At 37.2% G+C, this 19,535-nt stretch overlaps 1 protein-coding gene across 4 annotated transcripts in view; it reads left to right on the top strand.

Moving 5' to 3' along the window:
* Positions 1-19,535, top strand: part of FILIP1 (filamin A interacting protein 1) — a 214,003-nt gene that overhangs the window by 19,430 nt on the left and 175,038 nt on the right. Inside the window, exon 2 of one of the 4 annotated variants that reach the window (XM_044924504.2) lies at positions 6,895-7,018. The exons of the other annotated variants lie outside the window; for them this stretch is intronic. The gene's annotated coding sequence lies outside the window, so the exon portion shown is untranslated. The remainder of the gene's footprint in view (positions 1-6,894; positions 7,019-19,535) is intronic. 4 annotated transcript variants of the gene reach the window in all.

The raw sequence follows: 19,535 nt of genomic DNA on the forward strand, positions 1-19,535 counted from the left end.
CCTTACTCCTTGGAAGGAAAGTTATGACCAACCTAGATAGCCTATTCAAAAGCAGAGACATTACTTTGCCAACAAAGGTCCGTCTAGGCAAGGCTATGGTTTTTCCAGTAGTCATGTATGTATGTGAGGGTTGGACTGTGAAGAAAGCTGGGTGCTGAAGAATTGATGCTTTTGAACTGTGGTGCTGGAGAAGACTCTTGAGAGTCCCTTGGACTGCAAGGAGATCCAACCAGTCCATTCTAAAGGAGATCAGTCCCGGGTGTTCTTTGGAAGGAATGATGCTCAAGCTGAAACTCCAATACTTTGGCCACCTCATGTGAAGAGTTGACTCATTGGAAAAGACTCTGATGCTGGGAGGGATCGGGGGCAGAAGGAGAAAGGGATGACAGAGGATGAGATGGCTGGATGGCATCACCGACTTAATGGACATGAGTTTGAGTGAACTCCGGGAGTTGGTAATGGACAGGGAGGCCTGGCGTGCTGCGATTCATGGGGTCGCAAAGAGTCAGACACGACTGATCAACTGAACTGAACTGAACTGAAGTGAAAACATAAGGGCTTACCTTATATTTTAGAAAACCAAGGTGTAAGCCCATGAAATAATTTTTTTCTCTCATGGATTTTTCTGATATTTGATAGGGTTGATTTGTACACAGAATTCCCTATGAAAAAAAATTACCTGTAAAGATATCAGAATCAAAAAATAAGCAATATTCAAAGCCATTTTACCTTGTTAAACCACAGAAAATATTCTTATTATTTTAATACTGTATTAATATTATATGTGACATAATAATGTAATAGTGGATTATATTATTACCATGTGCTGGGTAATCCTATGTAGAGAATCATGGGGTAGGGCAATGTCAGGCCACCACAAATACAACAAGAACTGTAAGGCAGTTTCAGGAGAGGAATTGAGTTAGCGCTGAGCCACCCATTGCTGTATGTCAGATTCTCCTTGTGATTAGTTCAGGTTATAAAATAAAATTTTCTTCGTGGAAGGCTAACCACATTTGGTGACATCAAATCCTTACCTGCTTATCTAGAACTATGTGACCAGCCTAGATCAACTGACCAGCCTAGACTGTGTGTGACTTACAGTTCAAATAAAGTTGATTTACACTTGAGATCCATTTTATAGGAAACTTTTAATTGCACTCACTATAAAAAGGAGGTCAATTAAACTTTTGTCTGATATTATCTTCTTAAAATAGCTAATGAATATATTAGTCTCATGGAAGCTCTGTGCCTCCTCTGGGGAACCAAATGGACAGCTCACCCACTGCCTCCATGTTAACTGCAGACCTCCTGAGGAAACGCTGCCTGGGAGGAAACGGAGCTCAGGGGTACCAAGTTACAGCAGAGAGATCCCACTTCCGTCCCTCTGTTTGCATGCATGGACTATGCTGGAAGGCAAAGATTGTTGGGTCTAGTTACCATATGATAACCACTTGGGGGAGTGAGAAGTGGCTATAAATACAGCATGGGTTCTTAACTGTAGACATTTAATGAATAAGAGCTATATGAGTGCAGCCTTTTTATTGTAGTGAAAACTTAGAGGCAAACATATATCTTTAATAGCACAGTCTTCTTAATCAGGAAAAGAATGACTTTGAGTTGTTCTGACATCAAATTTGAAAAAGTGACTATTTAATAAAAAAATATATTACAAAAATATCTACTTTAAGATTCTATTGGAAAAATTAGAGGACTAGATTCCAAGTGTTAACAATGATCATCTCTGGATAAATATATGACTTAAAATTTCTACAGTAAGCATGCATCTATATATGCACATACATATATCACATCTTTATCCATTCATCTATCAATGGACACTTAAGTTGTTGCCATACCTTGGTCATTATAAATAATGTTTCAGTGAACATAAGGACTCAGATCTTATAGAATTAGTGTTTTCATCTTCTTTAGTTAGATACCTAGAAGTGAAAGTGCTAGATCATATGGTAGCTCTATTTTTAATTTTTTGAGGAAACTCCATACTGTTTTCCATAGTGGTTGCACCAATTTACATTCCCAACAAGAGTGCATGAGGGAGGGAGAGAAAAAGATGGCGGAGGAGTAGGTGGCCATGGAGTACATCTCTCTCCACAGATATATCAGGAATACACCTCCAGGCACAGAAGTGCATGCAGAACACCAGCAGGGAGTGGACAGGAATCCCTGACCAGTGGAAAAAGAATATACAGAACCACACAAAACTTAGTAGGATGAAGGAACCAGGGGGAAAACAGGAGCGTTAGTAGGACTGGACCTGCCCTCGGCAGGTGGGGGAACTGAAGCAGGGGTCTGATCCCCACAGCGGGGCAATTGTCTGAGTCAGAGGAGAAACATTTAAGGCTGAGAGTGAAACAGCTGATCTGTGGCAGCCTGAATGGAATGAGAATCAGGCAGTCCTTGCCACAGCCATACATACCCTGGACAGGGACACAGGTCCCCTGGAAGGCGCAGTGGCTGGGAGCTGGAGTTTAGAAATTGTGGAGCAATCCCAGGGCAAGGGTCGCTGTTTACTGTGGAGAGACAGATTGAGGGGATGTGGAGGAGGAGATAGTGGTGGGAAATGCCTGTGGAGGAAAGCCAGGCAGCCATGGAAGCAAGGCGATACAGCTGCGTCACGCGTGGGGGATGGAGGCATCACCACAGCCTCTCTCCCCCAGCATGCCAGCATCCGCAGATGAAGAATAGAGAGGCTGGCCCATCAAACGCCTGAGGCGCTACAGAGTAGGACCCCACCCAGGGTGCCCCTTCAAGTGCCTGATGTGCCAAATTACAGAGTAGGACTCCAGCCAGGGGGGCCCCTCTATGTGCCTGATGTGCCGAACAACAGAGAAGGACCGCAGGCAAGGGAGCCCTCTAAGTGCCTGAACCAGCAGAGCTATGGAGAAAGACTGGCCAAAGAGACCTTCTGGTCGCCAGCTATAGGAGGCTCAAAAAGAGACCCTGATAGGGCCATAACTCCTGTGGTGGAGGCAGTCTGTGTCCCGGCACACTTGACTCTTCCAGGGTTCCCGCAAGCCGGCAGCTGTGCCACCTTCACGCTCAATTCTCACTGGGGCAGAGCTGCCACGGGCAAAAAGAGTCTTGCATCTGTGCACACAGGGTCGCATTGGTAGTGTTCAACTCTTTGTGACCCTGTAGACTGTGGCCTGCCAGGCTTCTCTGTCAGGGACGGAGGGCTCTCCAGGCAAGAATACTGGAGCATATTGGCCAATACTGGTTGCCATACCCTTCTAGAGCACAATACCCTTCTAGTTGCCATACCCTGCTGCCCTAGCTGCCAACTCCCCTGAGTACCTGGTGCTGCCAGAACCCCTGTGACCCAAGCAGCTGCACCACCTCCACAACTGGCCCTCACAGGGGCAAACCCACATTCTCCAGGGCAGCCTCAGGAGCAAACCCCAGTGGACGACCCACATGCAGAGGTGGAAATAAAACCACAATTGAAATCCAGGGGCAGTGTGGCCCAGGAAGAAGACCCAAAACCTTTCCACCAGCTGCAGATTAAATCCACATGATCAACTAGGCAGACTCATGTCTATGGAATATATAAAAGGTCACTGAGAGCTCCCACATAAGAAAGCACTCTAGTTCTGATGGCTGTGGACATTGGAAGCGAGAACACACATGAGTAGGACCAGATTAGAATCTGAACTGCCCCCACAGAAGGTCCAGAGATCAGCACAGGGTTGGAGGGCATCCCAGGGAGGTGAGGTGGACTGTGACTCCCAGTGAGGGAGAGGACTCCGACAGCAGTGACCCAAGAAAAAAATTTGTTATTCTGATGTTTTCACTTGTTCTATAGATTCGTTTGGATTTTTTTTTCTTGTTAATCCCCCACCCCCACTCTGTTGTAGTTGTCAGTTTTATTGGCACTGTGAAATCTAATTAAGCTTTTCAGCTTTTTTTTTTTCTTTTCTTTCTCAGTCACATTTTTTATTGTTGTTATAAACCTCTGCCTCTACATTGGGCTTTTGCAGTTCTGTGGAGTTTTCCAATTTTTTTTCTTTTCTCTCTTTTTTTTAATTTTAATTTTTTAAGCCTATTATTGTTTTTCTACATATATTCCTCTGTTTGCTTTTCCCACTGTTCTTTTCCCCTTGCAGTTAATCTTTAATGTATATAAATCTTCTTTATCTACCTCTGTTTAACTTTGATAACTATTCTTTCTTTCCTTTCCTTTCAACATATTTGTTAGCTTTGTTTTCATTGCCTTATTCCCCGCTTGGCACCTTGCTTTGGTTTTGTTTTCCAGTTTGTGCTTCAGTTAGTTTTGTTCATTTTTTTTTTTTTTTTTTTTTTTTTTTAGTTTAGTTTTGTTCTTAACTGGTAAATATAATTTTTTTATTTCCTTTGTTCTCTGGGTCAATCTACTGTACTTTATTTTTGTTGGACTGTTTTGATTTTGTTCATGGGTGTATATGTATATGTGTATATTCCATTACTTTAATTATTACTTGCCTGATTTTATAACTGCCATTTGTCTGGGATTCATTTTTTGTTACTTGTTTTGGGATATTTGTTTTAATCTCACTTAATGCTGTAACAAACCACTTGTGGAATCTTCATTCCTGACCAGAGATCAAGCCCTGAGCCTTTGGAGTGGGAGAACTGACTCCAGGAGCCTAGACTACCAGAGAACTAACCCTAGGGAGTATCAAATAGTGAGAACTCATGCAAAGGAAACCACTTGAATACAAGACTAAGCATCACCCAACCACCAGTAGCACCCTGTGCAGGATGCCTCATCTAAACAACAAACAAAACAAAAATACAAACCCAGTCATCAGCAGACAGGATTGCCACATCACTCAGCCTTGCCCATCAGAGGAAAAACAAACAAACAAAAACTCAGCCTAAATCTCACCCTATATGAAGCTTACACAAACTACTGGACCAATCTTAGGAGGGCAGAAACCAAAAGGAAGAAAGAATTCAACCTTGAAGCCTGGGAAAAGGAGACCTCAAACATAATAAGTTAAAAAAAATAATGAAAAGGCAGAGAAGTACTACACAAATGAAGGAACAAACTAGAAATGTAGCAGTCCAAATAAATGCAAGTGATTTCTGTGTATTGATTTTGTATCCTGCAACTTTGTTAAATTCACTGATTAGCTCTAATAATTTTCTGATACTGTCTTTAGGGTTTTCTATGTAGAGTATCATGTCATCCTCAAACATTGAGAGCTTTACTTCTTCTTTTCCAATCTGGATTCCTTTCTTTTTCTTCTCTGATTGCTGTAACTAGGACTTCCAGAACTCTGTTCAATAATAGTGGTGAAAGTGGACACCCTTGTCTTGTTCCTGATCTTAGAGGGAAGGCTTTCAGTTTTTCATCATTGAGAATAATAACAAGTAGACTTGTTATATATGACCTTTACTATGTTGAGGTGGGTTCCTACTATGCCATTTTTTGAAGAGTTTTAATCATAAATGGGTACTGAATTTTGTCAAAGGCTTTTTCTGCAAATATTGAGACTATCATATGGTTTTTAATCTTTCAATTTGTTAATATGGTATATCACATTGATTGATTTGTGTATATTGAAGAATTCTTGCATCCCTGGAATAATCAAAACTTGATCATGGTGTATGAGCTTTCTGTTGTGTTGCTGAATTCTGTTTGCTAAAATTTTGTTGAGGATTTTTGTGTATATGTTCATTAGTGATATTGGCCTATAATTTTCTTTTTTTGTGTTGTCTTTGTCTGGTTTTGGTATCAGGGCGATGGTGGCCTCATAGAATGAGTTTGGGAATGTTCCTTCCTCTGCAATTTAGTGAAAGAGTTTTATAAGGATAGGCATTAGCTCCTCTCTAAATGTTTGGTAGAATTCTCCTGTGAAGTCACCTGGTCCTGGGCTTTTTTCATATGGTATTTGTCTTTCTCTTTCTGAGTTACTTCACTCAGTAAGATAATCTCTAGTTGCATCCCTGTTGCTGCAAATGGCATTATTTCATTCTTTTTTAGGGTATATATGTGTATAACTGAGTCACTGCTGTGCAGCAGAGAGCAGCACCACACTGGAAACCAACTATACTTCAGTTAAAAAAAAAGAAACCTACAAAAAAAAAACCCACAAAAAACTTACACCTCACACTTTCCTTGTAATAAATAGGACTTTCTGATTCCTTACCTTTGTTCCTTAATGGCACTTTTCATCTGGTCTATACATTTTGGCAAGTAATTATTTTCCATTTTGTATTTGATTTTATACCTTCTTGTTTGTTTGCTCATTTTCACCTTGTTGTTTTATATTCCCATTTAATTGGAAGTTCTTGAAGGCAGAGATGTATCTCCTTTGTTTTCCCTTACAGACTTGACATGTGGCTAGACTACATGGAGTGGATATTCAGTAAATACAGGATATAATTCAGCTGCTTATGCTGCAAGCGGTTTAAAAATTGAGTATTTTGGAATATTATGGATTCTCACCAAGCTTACCCCTAGAAACTACAGAAAAGAAATTCACTAAAATATATTAACTTTTCCAGTGTTTTCTATTTCTTAGTTATTGAACTTAGTATGGACTGGTGGCTCAGAGGTAAAGAATCTGCCTGCCAGCGTAATGCTGGTTAAATCCCTGGGTCAGGAAGAACCCCTGGAGGAGGGCATGGCAACCCACTCCAGTATTCTTGCCTGGAGAATCCCATGGACAGAGAAGCCCAGAGGGCTACAGTCCATAGGATTGCAATGAATCGGACATGACTGAAGCAACTTAGCATGCACATGCACGATCTTAGTATTCCTGTGAAGTAAATGAACCTATTTCCATCTGTCAGTGAAAAGTGGGCTTATTGCCTGTAAACTGTGTCACATGGCTAATGCTCTGACTTGAACTGTCCTACCTTAAGGAGTTCTTTTCTGCTCCACAGTATTTTCATTTTGTGAACAAAAATGTGGCCAACTGTCCCTCAACCATTTCAGAATGATGGACTCTGGATATATGTCAACACTTGAAAGTTACCATAGCAATCAGCTGAATTTTTCTCTCAGTTGGTAAGTTTGGTTAATTATAACATATTATGTTTTTTTTTTTTTTTTTTCAAAAGCAGTGTTTAGCTTTCACCACGTCCAGGATATTTATGTTTTATTTTTTGTTAACTATAGAAATGGTAAGACATTTCTATACACTTTGACATATATAGGGATCATATAAAATTAAGCTGTTATCACGGCCCCAGAGGAACACAAAATATATTTTGCCAGAAAATTTTATTTGGGGCCTAGTGAGAAAAAGACATTTTGTTAAAATTAACTACAAACTAGTTCTTCCAGTACCAAACTGGTAAGCTTCCTTGCAGTGCCTGTAGTATTTCAACAATAAATAGGTTTTTGAAATTAAAATCTCTATGTGAATGTAAATATGTCTAATCATTCCAAATGTTCACTAAGTAAATCGGGTGAAATTCTTTAATAAGTAATACGATTGGCATGAAAATGTCTTAAGAACACATTTTTTAAAAAATAAAGATTGGAATAGCTCTTAATGAGTATTTTACTGAATTTGGAAGAAAGAACAGATATATTCTCCAAGACAGTATTTTTTTTTTTTTTTTGACTTGTCATGTAGCATTATATAATTTTAAATAGAAACCAGTATAGTTATAAATGTAGTAACTGCAGAAATATATCTTGGGCACGCTTGGGGCTTGGGCCTGTTGACCAGGGCTACACCTGAAAAACTGACCTTCCATTCACCTCGTCTTTATAAACTCAGAGAAACATGCTGGGGTTGTCATCAATTATATGTGCACAGAGGTAGGTACTGTTCTAAGTTTCTGAAACATAGAGATTGGAAGAAACAGCACATTGCTAAGTTCAGTCTGGGTAGTATTTTTACTTTTCTCTACAATTATTCCAATATTTTCCTACCTTTTCTAATTAAAGATTACAGCCCCCAGGAAAGGGAGTGAAGGCAAGAGGACATAAAACATCTTTAGAAATAGCAACAGGAAGCATCTTAAATGACCTCAGTAGAGCGGGGTACCTTTGTAGAGGTTGAAGACCAGGAAGATTGGTGCTATCACAGGGGAACCTCCAGATGCCCTGCTCTGCACAGCAGTCTTCAAGTCCCTCAATTCCTGTGTTTTAACTTTTATATAAAAGAAGTTAAAGGACCATAAACCCTTTGCTTGTCCTTGTTGAGATCTTTTTGAATAAATCAGCTTCCCATTTGGAGGCTGTTGCGGTGATTAAAATTTCTCTGAGAAACTGTTATATGAAGGCAGGGGAAATTCCTAACATTCAATTTCCACCTATATCATATTTGACTATTGATTATTATAAATAGAAATGGCTTTCAGGAGAGGCTCCATTATTTTCCTTTAAATGTAATAGTTAATAATAAACTCAGCACTTCCATTTTAATTTTTTAAAAATTAACCTCCTACTTATTACTTTTCTATTACTGTAAAGAAGTTTCCTTTTCTTAAAATTCCATTGAATATTTAGTAATTTTAATTTGAATTTTGCTTTCATTATTCATTTACTTGTCACATATTTTTAGGACCTACGATGTTGTATCATAAATAGGCACCTTGGAGACAGCAAAGCAAATTCAGATATGTCCTTCCTCAGGGATCTTCTATTAAGTTAAAAGCAACATCAGCACATAATCTTCTCATATTTAGTCATTTTGAAAATAGGCATACCTGATTTCTAATCCAGACTCTACTGATTGAAAAGGCCCAAAGCTCTGCTGTGCCCACAGTCTTCCCTGTAGGATATAGATGTTAGTTGAACAGGTAAGAAAATATTGAAATAAGTGATGGGAAAAGAAAGGTAAAAATGTGGCTAAGACACTTCGAAATTTGGATATGTGCTGTTTCTTTCAATATCTATGGGGCTTGAGATGAGGTTTTTGGAAGAAGTAAGATTTATGATGTATTTTATATTTTGTCTCTGTGACCAATATATGTGTTGTGGAGATAATTTGATGCTTTTAGTTCTTTAAATATTTCTTCTTAAATAAATCCATTCAGTCCATTGACCATAGTTAATGTTTTCCCACTGGTTTACATGTCAGAGCTAAAGACCAATGTAGACTAATGGGGAAGGAGAAAGAAAAATGAGTACATTCATGAATTATTCTCTGTTCTCACTTTAGACAAGTTAATTTTCCTTAAATTATCAGGTTCTGTCTTAATCATAGGCCACTTGTGGTTATCAAGAAATAAATGTTTGTATGTTTGGCCTTCATGGTTTTACATTTCATACTAAAAGCCAAATTCAACCCGTTTTTTTTTTAACATCCTATCAAAAACAGTAAATGTGAGAGTCAGAATTCTAAAAAAACAAGTCATTCTTAAATTACAAAATTTTTCTCCCAATGTATATTAAAGTAAGACTTGAGAAGGACTATTCTGTTAAATTAACATTCACATGTTATAATTGCACTGAGAGAATGACTCTTGCTTCCAGAAGAATCATATTAGAAATGAAAGAGCGCTTTCGTCACAGCATCCTGGGTGGGTAATTCAAACCTCATCCCGAAAACAGCCACAAAAAATAAAGCCCCACCCAAGATGACTTTTCATTTTTTTAAGACCAGAGGGTGAAGAATATGGTGTGACATGAGGTTTCTTTGGATGCTCAGTACTGTGTATAAAAGGAAGAAAGCTTAAATAAAGAAAGAAATAGCCTAGATTTTAATGACTGTTGTTCCATTCATTTCACCGGTTTAAAGCAACTTAGTTTACAGTTTATTATAACTTCATCTCTTCCACATTTGTGACGCATATTAAAAATAGATTGTACATTAAAAATCATTTAAAATTTCCTCAGTAGTAGATTCTCCTTGTTAAAAATCAGAACTTAATAGATCAAACGAAAGTACCTCTGATTAGTCCCTTCTCCAATGCCCGCTGTCTTAGCCCTCTCCCTTGAAACAGTCACCATTAACAATGCTTCTAGATTTTTCTCCGTGGAGTTGCCCCTATCTGTGTGCATATGTATTTTAACATAAACAATGGCTTCATTATTTCACTTAATAATATGACTTAGACAGTTTTTCATGTCAGTACTTACAGGTCCACCTCATTTTTAGAAAGTTACAGCATGATGTTGCACAGAAAGGGTGCACAATTATTTATTTAGACATTCCTCTTGTCGTGAATATTTAGGTTGCTTTGAATTTTTCACTATTGCAAATAACATTCCAGTGAAGATCCTTATACTTTCTCCCTTGGGCATGTAGCTCTCTGGGGGAGATATTAACAGTAGGATTTTAGGATGATATGTTATGCAAAAATCACCTCTTAATGGCTGTCCTTGTACTTATATTCTCTCCAGCTGTGTATGAGTGTACTCACTGAATTTTAATTTCCTCTGTTAAAATGAGGTTGAGAAACAGTTTATATAAAGCTTGACCGTTTATATTACTTCTTCTGTGAATTACCAATTTATACCCTTGGCCCATTTTTCAATTAGTTTGGGCTTTTTCTTTCTTTAAGTGACTTATTAATTCTAACTCTTTGTTGTTGTTTATGCTGCTTGCCTTCTAACTTTTAATATGCTTTGGTCATTTAGGTTTTTAAATTTTTAGTCATTTTTAGTCAAATTTACTATACTTTCTTTTATGACTTTTGCTCCTTTGTGTATTATTTTAGATGGTTTTCTGACTCCAAGGTTGCACATATTTGCCTATATTATCTTCTAATAGTTTCTTATATACACATGCTGAGTAATATTTGTATGTATATAAGTATATGTGCTCAGTCGCTTCGGTCTTGTCTGACTCTTCACAACCCTGTGGACAGTAGCCTGCCAGGCTCCTCTGTCCATGGGATTCTCCAAGGCAAGATTACTGGAGTGGTTGCCATGCCCTCCTCCCAGAGATCTTCCTGACCCAGGGATTGAACTTGTGGCATCTCCTGTGTCTTGTACATCACAGGTGGATTCTTTACTGCTGAGCCACCCAGGAAGCCCATATATATCTGTTGATGGACACGTAGGTTGCTTCCATGTCTTGGCTATTATAAATAGTGCTGCTATGAACATTGAGGTGTATGTATCTTTTCGATTACATTTTTCATCTTTTCTGAATATATGTCTAGTAATGGGATTGCTGGATCACAAGGTAGCTGTACTTTTAGATTTTTAAGGACCCTCTATACTGTTCTCCATAGTGATTGTATCAATTTACTTTCCCATCAACAGTGCAAGAGGGTTCCCCTTTCTCCACACCCTCTCCAGGGTTTATTGTTTGTGGGCTTTTTAATGATGGCAATTCTGACTGGCACAAAGTGATACCTCAATGTAGTTTTGATTTGCATTTCTCTAAAAATTAGAGGTGTTGGGTATCATTTCATGTGCCTTTTTGTCTTCATGTCTTCTTTGGAGAAATGCTTATTGAGATCTTCTGCTCATTTTTTGATTGGGTTGTTTGTATTTTTTGATATTGTATGAGCTCTTTGTATATTTTGAATTTTATCCCCTCATCAGTTGCATCATTTTCAAACATTTTCTCCCATTTAATAGGTAGTCTTTTCATTTTGGTGACGGTTTCCTTTGCTGTGCAAAAGCTTAGTGTTTGATTATGTCCCCTTTGTTTATCTTTGTTTTTATTTCTTTTGCCTTGGGAGACTGAACTAAGATAATATTGCTATGATGTATATATGAGAATGCTTTGCCTATGTTATCTTCTAGGGTATCATGTCCTATATTTAGGTCTTAAACCATTCTGAGATTATTTTTGTGGTGTTTGGTGTCAAGAAGTATTCTTTTTTTTTTTTTCTTTTTCTTTTCTTTTATTTTTAATTTAATTTAATTTAATTTAATTTATTTTTTTTAAATTTTATTTTTAGACTTTACATAACTGTATTAGTTTTGCCAAATATCAAAATGAATTCGCCACAGTGTTCCCCATCCCGAACCCCCCTCCCTCCTCCCTCCCCATTCCATCCCTCTGGGTCGTCCCAGTGCTAATTTCATTGATTTACATGTAGCTGTCCAATTTTCCCACCACCGCTTGTTGAAAACATTGTGTTTTCTTCATTGTATATTCTTGCCTCCTTTGTTAGCTTAACTGAGTGTGGGTGGGTGGGTTTATTTCTGGGCTCTTTATTTTGTTCCATTGACCTACAAGTCTGTTTTTGTGCCAGTATAAGGTCTTTATTATTAATGAGTACCTGGTATAATAAATTCCCATTTGTATGTGGGTCTGTTTCTGGACTCTATTGCGTTTATATTAAACATTAATATCTCATAGTTCTAATTGCTATAGATTTCTAATATGCTTGATATCTAATGGGTTGACCCAAAAGTTCCTTCAGCTTTAAGGTAAAAATAAAAGACACATTTTTCATTTTCACTTTATGGAACTTTATAGAACAATGTATTCACCATTTTGTCCCATTGCCTTCTGACATTTTTTCAGGCAACTTCACAATTCCATCTTGCCAAAACTTTTTATCTTTTTGAGCAAAGAACTGTTCCAGGTGCCTTTTACAGTCTTCCAGGGCATTGAAATTTTTTCCACTAACAGGATTTTGTCAAGACTGAAATAAATGGAAATCTGAAGGTTCAATATCCGGTGAATAAGGTAATGAATCAGAACTTCCCAGCCAAGCTGTTACAGTTTTTGCCTGGTCATCAAAGAAACCTGGAGTTTTGTATTACCCTGATGGAAGATTATACATTTTCTGTTGACTAAATCTGGGCACTTTTCATTGAGTGCTGCTTTCAGTTGGTCTAACTGGGCGAGTACTTGTTAGAATTAATCATTCAGTTTTCTAGAAGGAGTTCATAATAGAGTACTCCCTTCCAATTCCAAAACCACCTTCTTTGGATAAAGACTGCCCTTTGATGTGGTTGGTGGTGGTTCATTTTGTTTGTCCCACAATCTCTTCCATTCCACATTATTGTATAATATCCATTTTTCATTGCCCATCACAATTTTTTTTAAAAATGGAACATTTTCATTACATTGCAATGGAGAATTGCATGCAGAAATATGGTCAAGAAGGTTTTTTCACTTATGTGAAACCCAAACATCAATGCGATTAACATAACCAAGCTGGTGCAAATGCTTTTCAAGGCTTGATTTGGATATTTGGAGTATATTGGCTGTCTCCTGTGGTATAACATTGATTATTCTCAGTTAATGTCTCCATTTGATTGCTATCAACGTCAACTGGTTTACCAGTTCTTGCACTGTCCAGCAAGAAATCTCCATCACGAAACTTCACAAGCCACTTTTGACATGTTCGATCAGTCACAGTACCTTCTCCATTCACTGCACAAATCTGTTTTTTTTTGTATTTCAGTTGTGTTTTTATCTTTCTTGAAATAATAAAGCATAATATGCTGAAAATGTTGCTTTTTTCTCCCATCTTCAATATTAAAATAGCTACATAAAAATTAACCAGTTTTGATAATTTTTTTTTTTAGTGCAGCTATCACAATAGAATCTAACAAAATTAGTTTTGAATGAAGTTAAATAAAACTCAGTGCTACTGGAGCCATCCTGGGGAAAAAAAATTGAACGAATTTTTGTCCAACCTAGTATTACAACAAGTTGCTTTTCTTTGTGTTTCTTTTTTTAAAAAATGACTTTAGTTACCATTGTTCATACAATCTTCTATATAAACTTTAAAACTTAATAAAAATTCTAGTTGGATTTTGAATAGGATTACATTGAAATTATATATTCATTTGAAAATAATTTATATTTTAAAAACATTGAGATTTTCATCTATGAATGTGGTAAATTTCCTCCCTTATTCAGGCCACTTTATATTTTTTCCATAAAGTTTTGTAATTTTTTTCATGTGTCACGCTTAGCTACTTAGTTATGTCCAACTCTTTGTGAATCCATGGATTGTAGCCCTCCAGGCTGCTCTGTCCATGGGGATTCTCCAAGGAAGAATACTGAAGTGGGTTGCCGTGCCTTCTTCCAGGGGATCTTTCCAACCCAGGTCTCTCTCATTGCAGGCAGATTCTTTACCATCTGAGCCATAAAGGCTTTAATTATTTCTATTAAGCTTATTCCTAAGGACCTTATAATTTAATTTCTGTTGCTATTGGGAATGTGATTGCCCCCTCCCCACTTAAATTTTGAAAAGTGTTGATACCAATAGTATAGAAAAGTAGTTAATTTTTAAATGTTGATTTTGTATCTTTCCATTTAATTGAATTTTCTTCTTAGTTACAGTAGTTTTTCATCTAAGCACCTTTAGTTTTCTAGCTAGATTATCATGTCCTTTATAACTAATAGTAATTTATCTCTTACTTTCCAATATTTATACCACCTACTATGGTTTTACTTATTTTATTCCATTGGCTAGGATGTCCAGTTTGATATTGAACAGTAACAATAGCATTCATGTTTTGTCCCTAAGCTTAAAGATAATGTTTCTAGTTAGTTTCATCTTTGCTGTATTTTTCAGGTAGATACCTTTGATCAAATTAAAGAAGTTTTGCTTTGTTCTTAGCTTTCATACACAAAGACACACAACATGCAAATGCACACACACACAACTATATATATATATATATTTCTACACTTGAATCTTTGGAGCATCACTGAAATTATTTTTCTCCTAAATCATGTGACTAAGTTAGTGAATTACAATGGTTGTTCATTATTAGAAAAATCTATCTTTACATTCCTTGGATAAAACTTGCCTGATACTAATGCATTATTCTTTTAATGGATTGAGGAATTTACATTTGTAATATTTTATTTAGCATTTCTGCATCCATGTTTTGATATTAGTTTAAATTTTTCTTTCATTATATGATCTTATTTTGAATTTTGGGTAAGCTTATGACCCATACTTAAAAGTAGGTTAGTAGCTTCTCATATCTTTCCATTCTTGTTTATGTAAACTATGAATTTCTATTTTTTAAAGGGTTGGTAATAATTGCCTACAAAATTTCATGGGCCTGGTAAACTTAGGTTATGTATTTGAATATTGTTTTCAGTTTTTTCCTTCCTTTTTTGTGTTGATTTAATAATTTTCTACTTTTTTCCTGATAGTGTAAAAATTTTATTGGTTTTTCTAGTAATTGCTATTCAATTTTTAAAGCATTCAACTTAATATATTTTCTATTGATATCTAGAGTTTATCAGTGTCTCTCTATATTCATTGAACAAAATGAAATCTCTGTATACCTCAATTTTATTTGAAGCATTTCCTTTCATTACCATTTCCCCCATGTGGACATTATTTGGACTTTTAGGTCTACGTTGTTATGGTAAAAATTATCTTTTTTTTTTTTTTAATCAAAACTTAACCAGGATTAACAATATAATTTAATGGATTTCTTTGTTCACCATTGCTTCCTTAGTACTATATTTATTTTTATTTTAAATGGGGTAATTATTTCAAAGAGTTCTTATAAATGGCAAACTCACTGAGTCCTTCATGTTCCATCGTCATACTTGAATGATAGTTTGGTTGGGTATAAAATTGTAGGTTTAACTACCCCCCGCCCACCATTGTTAAGAAGATTCTCTGTAGAGCATTTTTTTTTCTTTCCTACAGATTTTAGGATTTGTTTCCTTTATTCTCAGTCTTCTGAAATGTTAAAATAATGTCTAGGTGTGAGTTTTAAAAGTTTATCTTACTCAGTGCTTGGCTAGTCCTTAAATTGTGACTAATGTATATATTACTTTCCTTTACTACTTCTAATATCTCTTAGATGAGTGATTGGATATTTGGGTCTATTTTACATGATTCCTAATTTTTATATTATATTATACCCCTTCATCACCTTTTCATGCATTCTGAAAGAACTTAACATTATAGTTAAGAAATTTGTTCTTGGACTCTGTCCATTCTTTGACCTCTTATTGAGTATTCTATTTCAATGATCAAAATTTTAATAGCTGTTCAGTTATTTCTAATTATTCATTTTCTATGGATTTAATATCCTCACAGAAAAGCCTTACAGGTTACAGTCCATGAGGTCACAAAAAAGTCAGACAGAACTTAGGGACTAAACAAATATCCTTATGGATACTCTAAAGTTTTATTATGACTTCTTTATCAATTTTGATTCCTTTATGTAAGTTCTTACCTTTTTTTAAAACAAAGAACTCATTTCTTTTTAATGATATTGGCCTTCTTCTAATAATTATTCCTGAGTGTTTGTTCCTGCAGTTGAGACTCCTGGTTGGGCAGTCCATTCTATATATACTTGCAGCTGCTTAGATACAGGGTTAAGATTTGATGCTGGAGATCTGAAATCAGTCTGTTTTCAAGAGTATGTAGGAGGCATAGGGCTGCCACTGGGTGAAGTGCCTCAGAGGCCGGCTTCTGGTAGGTGAGGGGTGGCTCCATCCTCTTGGGTAGCTGCAGCCATCCAGGACACCCAAGATGGTGCTTTGCTTCTTTGACCTCATTTCCCATACTGGTTGCTTTCAGCTGAAGGCAACAATTGTTGCTTCTGCTCTTTGACTCAATAGTAGCCTGGGTTGGTAAAGGGGGTTTTCACAGTCCAAACTTCTTGGCTATTTGTGCTACTGTTCTCTGATAGTCAAACTGTCTGCTGTCCCCAAACTCCCTTGTCTTTGCTATTCATTCCTAACATTTTTGGTAGCACTCTCCTATTCTTGTTTTAAGCTGTGGTTTTACATCGTCATTTTAATCCCATCTTCTTTCTGTCTTCCAGTGTTTTCTTACAGTTTATGATCCTCCAAAGGTTGATACTATTTTCCAGTTATCCTTTCTAAAATCTTAAGTTCACAGTGAGAAGAACAGACTATAATCTATTCCCATTCTGTCACCTTGAAATGGAAACCAGCATGCTTTTTAAAACCTTAGGAGGATGTTTTAAAAATAAGTTTAAGAGACCAGTTTTCAGGACTGCCATTTATGGTCGTGTGTGTTGTTCGCTGTATGAAGGCTCTGGCTGAGAAGGTAGATGAGAGCTGAAGTCGAGCTCACCACTTTTCACTGTAGTGTGCTTCCTGGCAGAGAAAATGTGCTCATTCCCCCAGTGTACACAATGATGTCCTGTGGGGCAGCATGGGTGCTGGTCATTTGAATTTTAAAATATATATGGCAATGGTTCCCTGGATATATACTTACATCAAAACTCATCAAATTCTTCTCTTGAAATATGCACAATTAATTGTACATCAATTACAATACCTTGGTAAAGCTGTAAAATAAAGTTAGAAAATTAAATTATGGCATGCAGATAGTGAAGTAGATAGAATGTGCTGTTGGGTTTAGAGGGTAAATCCTGAAGTTTTCATGTTTTATAAACTGATTAGTATATTATCAAAACTCAGTTGACAAAATAACCATAATTGTGAAAGAAGAGATATTTATGAATCATAGAAATGATATAAGTGATAATAACTAATTGCTAGTCATCTTTTATGAGAGAAAGGAAGTAGTAGAGCTAACCACCTGCCTTGGGTATCTTAGGGAAAGTTCTAGGTGGAGGCAGAGGGATGAAATAGGGCTGTGCTGTCCACTGTAAGACCCACTAGCCACATGTGGCTGTTTAAATTTAACTTACTTAGCACAAAATAAAAATTCAGCTCTTTAGTTACACCAGTTGCATGTCAAGTGCTCAAGTCTATGTGACTAGTGGCTACTGCAGCAGACAGCACAGATATAGACCCTTTTTGTCATCGCAGAATGCGCCATTGGACAATTCTGAGCTAGATAACCTCTTCATTTAGATTCTTTCCATTCCAATAGTTTTATCTCTGTAGATTAGTATATCAAATGTGATCCCAGAGTTTTGATTGTCTAAGGGGAAAATGGAGCATAGATACACACTAAATATAGACTAGGTACTGGGTGCTTGGGTCTTCCCAGGTAGTGCTAATGGTGAAGAACCTGCCGGCCAGTGTGGGCAAAGGAAGAGACTGGGTTCTATCCATGGGTTGGGAAGATCCCCCGGAGGAGGGCATGGCAGCCTGCTTCAGTATTCATGCCTGGAGTAGCCCATGGACAGAGGAGCCTGGTCTGAGCTAAGGTCCATAGGGTTGCAAACAGTTGGACATGACTGAAGCAACTTAGTAAGCACCCATGCACACACTGGGTGATTGATAACATTTTTGGTAAATGAATGTATGAATGAATACAGATATGAAGAATAGTGGTGAATTTGATAAAGCATAGCATTCATTCATCCACTTATGAATTCTACAAATATTTATCAAATATCTGTCATGTACTAGTTACTGCTAAGCAGACAAATATCACTTTCCTACGGGAACTTATATGCCGGAATGTGGGGGGTAGTATAAATAATAAGCATAATAAATAAGTCATACCACAAGTTTTGAGGTGACAAATACTATGAAAAATAAAATATAAAGCAGAGTAAGAGGAATCAGGAGTGCTGGGTGTGGGTAGAGAAATATGGATTATAATTATAAATAGGGTGGTCAGATATGCCTCACTGAGAAGGTGACATTTGAGTAAAGGCTTGAAAGAGGTGTGGAGTAAGGTAAAAGAATATTTGGGCAAAGAGTATTCCAGGCAGAGAGAATACCAAGGCACAGGCCTATGTTGGGGGCATGAGCATCACGTTTGAGAAACAGCAAGATAAGTGGCTGGAGTGAGAGGGTAGCTGGAGAAGGGCTCTGAGAGGTAACAGATGAACAGATCAATAGGGTCTTGCAGGCCATTGTAAGAACTTTGACTTTCAGGTGGTTGGACCAGAGAAGGAACATGATCTGAAAAGTTTTATAAGATTCAGTGTAGCTTCTGTGTCAAGAAGATACTGCAGTGGTACAAGGACAGTAGCAGAAAGACCAGTTGGAGGCTGTTGCAGTATGTGGTGGGGTTGCGGGGAAGCTGATGGTGGCTGGGTCTAGGGTGGTAGTGGTAAGAAGTGGTCAGACCCTGATGTACTGTGTAAGGACAACAATAAATATCTGGATGAGTTAGAAGTGGATATTGGAGAAAGGGAGTGGTCAGTTAGGATTCCAGAGTTTTCAGCCTAGCAACCAGAAAGATGGAGATGCCATTCACAGAGCCAGGTTTTGAAATCTGAGGAGGAGCACCTTAAGGGAAAGACCAGAAACTGAATTTCGGACATCCCATGATTTAGGATGTCTGTTAAAGTAGTTGAATAGGCTACTGGATAAGCACATCCTGATTGGGAGAACAATCTGGGAGAGAAATAGTGTTACTGATAGGCAAGGAAATATATTTTCTGTTTGTGAACTAACTGCAAGTTTTTGTACATCAGAAGGTGATAATTTGTCAGCTGTGAGATGGGATAAAGATGTCATCATTTTGATCTTAGCAAGAGCTAGGTAGGAGAAGACCTGTCCATAAATTTTGCTTTGCAACCATTCACAAAATGTCCAGGCCTTAATTTTGGCTTTAAAAAAGGAAATGTTTCCCCGCAGGCGGGGATGTACTGGCATGGAGATGGGCCCTCTTCAGGCACAGGGTTTTTCTGTGATTTTTGCAGAAAGCACTTTAGCAGTTTTTTGTTGTCGTTATTATTGTTAATGTTGATGCCATATTAGGATATATACTGGTATTTTGTTCCTCCCAGCCTCATAATATTTTTAGCTGTGGCTGCTAAGTTG

This window comes from Bubalus bubalis, chromosome 10 (assembly GCF_019923935.1).
Source record: "Bubalus bubalis isolate 160015118507 breed Murrah chromosome 10, NDDB_SH_1, whole genome shotgun sequence".
Taxonomy (NCBI): Eukaryota; Metazoa; Chordata; class Mammalia; order Artiodactyla; family Bovidae; genus Bubalus; species Bubalus bubalis.